This window comes from Orycteropus afer, unplaced genomic scaffold, assembly GCF_000298275.1.
Source record: "Orycteropus afer afer isolate SDZICR_OR568_19922 unplaced genomic scaffold, OryAfe1.0 scaffold00329, whole genome shotgun sequence".
Lineage (NCBI taxonomy): Eukaryota > Metazoa > Chordata > Mammalia > Tubulidentata > Orycteropodidae > Orycteropus > Orycteropus afer.
Genome location: NW_006921916.1, coordinates 2729934 through 2733665, shown reverse-complemented (window position 1 = coordinate 2733665; position 3732 = coordinate 2729934).

Genomic DNA, 3732 nt, shown 5'->3' with positions numbered 1-3732 from the left:
CTATATGTTTGTGAGCCATTTTCCTAAGATAAATTTCTCTCTCTCTTTATGTATATATGTAAGCTTTGCTGTTTTTTGTTTCTCTAGAGAACCCAGTCTAACACACAGCGTGTCCAAGGAAGTCAGGTTCTGAGATGATCATCCTTGTGGGGACTAGGATCAGTGAGGCCAGGCAAGGACATCGAGTGGGAACAGAAAATTTATTTGGAGGAGTCCCAGAAGTCTTGGGTTGGCTCTCCAGCCCACAGCTGATAATTAGCAAAGAATTGTTGAAAAGCAATAAACAATCAATGAAGATTTTCAAGAAGTTCAATGTAGAGGGCCAGGGGGAAGAAAGTGTGGGTTTCACATCAGAGGTCCCTTTCATCCTGCCCTGGGCCAAATGACTTCACATTTCTAAGCCTCAACCTCCTCATTTGTAAAGTGGAATAATATGTGCTACCTTTAGATTTATTAAACACATGAAACGAATGGAGAGTGTATGGAAGTTCTCAAAGAACTATGAAGTGTTCAAACACTATTATTATTATTTTAACTTAGTAATTATTGATGATAATGTAAAATATAGAATGAGTAATATGAAAAGATCTGAAATTGTGTTTTAGGATGGTAAATAAGTTGACCTTAGTGTCTATGCAGCAGAGAGCCATATAGCAAAGACCCTACTCACCCACACGCAGATATCTGTCACTTCAACCACCACAGGCCCAGAAGGAACCCAAAATGCCTCTGACTGCATGCACACAGGGACAAAAATAGCTGATAAAGGCTGAGAATGAAAACACTAGAGACGAGGGATGTAAGTCTGTCAGTTTGCCAAGCAGAGCAAGGGAGCACTTTCACATGCTGAGGAAGCAACCAAGGGGCCTTGGGGGATGGTGCTAGAGACCTGGGCTCCAGGCCTCCCTCCCCTGCAAGCTGTGCAGTTCAACCTCCAGTTCACCTCCCTGGCTGGAGTTCTCATGTGCAAACCAAACGGGCAAGAATAGATGAATGCTGGTTTTTCTTTTCACTCCAACACGCTGCTATTACATGCTACAACTAGGATGTACCTTAAAAACATTTTAAGTGAAAGAAATCAGTTACAAAAGGTCATATATTGTATGACTTTCCATATGCAATGTTTAGAATATGCAAACTATAAAGACAGAAAGTAGACTAGTGGTTGCCAGAGGCTGGACAAAGAAGGGGCCCAGAGTAGGGTGTGATGAAAATGTTCTGTAATTGAATATAGTAGTGGTTGCACAACCCTACGAACAAACTAAAAGCTGCTGAACTGTACATTTTATATGGGTGAATTGTATGGTGTGTGAATTATATTTTAATAAAGCTGTTTTAAACTGCTCTTATTTTAATTTACTTTTAAGGCAACATGGACTGCAAAGAGTGCCAACAAGAAGAGGAGAGGTGGGGGCTGGTACTACTTGTTCGCTAACTTTGTACTTTATACAAATCATTTGTTCACTCTGGAGGTCTGTGGATCAAGTTATACAAAATTATGTTTCTGTGACTTAATGCTGAAATGCAATAGAAAAGAAAGGAAAATACATGAGGAAGAATAAAGAGATACAAAAGAAAAACATGAAGGACACAAGCTCTGTGGTGACAAGGGAGCAGAGATCCAAGCAGCTTCGTACAGTACTCAGCATAGTTAGTTGAGGTACATGAAGCCCGACTCCTGAAGGAAACGCTGCAGTGTTTAACAGAATGTGTAATTCCTAACATTCAGCAGAAACTTTAAGTGTGTATTTGAAAGAAATGTGTAATGAAAACACTTTTTGGACAGTGTGATATTCCAGTGAATAGGCCAGTTATACTACATAGCCTGCTACAGTTTTCCTGTATAGAGGTAAGTCAGTACAGAGAACATGAATGCAAGTCCTTTCCCTGGGTAAAAGAATTTTAAGTGCTCTTTGGCCTAGAGAATGATTATATTTAGCCTTTCCTACACTCAACAGTGAAATTGGTTCCCAATTGCGTTCAGAGAAACAGAAATTCATATAGCTTCACTAGTTACATTTCAGATTTTACTTAACAGAGAAGACAATGAAGAGGTGCCATTAATACCACATGAGCCCCTACTGCGTTCACTATCTTTCATATTTTATATCTATCTCTGCTTTGAAATTTAAATAAACCTAGAGCCCCAAGGGTATTGTGTATTATGCATGCTGAAATGTGATGTGGATTTAAATCCTCTACAAATCCACACTGCTATCAAAAAACCTGAAGCCAGTTTCTTCCTTGGTTCTGCAGTGAGACAAGCAACAGCCTCCCAAGAGAAAAGGGGGTAAAGCCTGCCCATGCTCCCTGATTGCCACACACAGTTTTAAGTTTATTCTGAGAATCCCAAGACAAGAGTTGGGGTGACACCTGCTACCTTGGATGCATTTCTGGAGGTGAACAGAGCTCCAAAGGTACAGTGCAGAGGGAAATGCAACATCATCATTGTCCCTGGAAGCCAGGGGAGTTCCAGGTAGGGGGAGAGGTAGAGCAGCAGCCCCTGGTGGTGCAAGAGGAGGACGCAAGATCCAGCCAGTAGACAGTAGCCTTAAGGTAGCAGCCCTGCCTGAGGGAAAGAACTTAAAAGGGGAGTGGACAATGTCAAAATGTTCAACCAAGCAGAGGGGCCTGTAATAAGAGTATTGCTGTTGTTGTTAATTGCCATCAAGTCAGCCCCAATTCATGGCCATTCCATGTACAACAGAATGAAATGCTTTCCAATCCTGGGTCATCTTCATGATTGGTATGCTTGAGTCCATTGTTGCAGCTATTGTGTAGTGACTTCCAGCCTTGGGGGCTCATCTTCCAGTACTATATTGAATAATATTCTGTTGTGATCCATACATAGGGTTTTCATTGGCTAATGTTTGGAAGTAGATTGCCAGGGCTTTCTTCCTAGTCTGTCTTAGTCTGGAAGCTCTGCTGAAATTTTTCCACCTTCAGTGACCCTGCTGATTTGAAATAATGGTGGCATAGTTTCCAGCATCACAGCAGCATGAAAGCCACCATATTACTACAGTGTGAGAGATGGTTGGTGGTAATGAGAGGAGGACTTGTTGTCTTTGCATCATGTGGGCTCAGATATACCTTATACTGATTAGACACTCTGCAGTTGACCTAGTGGGTGTTCAGAGGGGATATATATGAAATACTGCTCTCAGCATTGCTAAATATGGAAAAATCAGTCAGTGCTTGGGACCTCCGATGGGTGAAATAGACATGCCAGCACCACCCACAAAGCATTCCTGCAAATAACCCTTCTTCAGTAGCACTAATAACCTTTATTTTTATTAGTACTTTTGGGGCTTATTACTTGCCATTAAGCAAAATGTTTTCAAGTTAGTATGAAAATGTTGAATGTTGAATTGGTGGATTCCAAAAGGAACTTTAAATAAGGTGCTTTGATTTTATTTTTCATAGGAGAGTGCCTTTAATTGAATTTTTGGTCTTTCTGAAAAAAATTTTTGTGAGTATACTATTTCTGTAAGACATAAGTTAGTACAATAACTTTGTTATTGGTTGAACTTCATATAAACTTCAGATTTACTTTCACACAGACAAAACCCTAGTAATATCCCACATTTACATTTATATTATAGACCAGGGGCTGGCAAACTTTTTTTAGTAAAGGACCAGACAGTACATACTTTGGGCATTGTGGGCCATGAAGTCTCTGCCCCAACCAATCACCTCTGCCACTGTAGCACAAAAAAAAAAAAAAAAAACCAG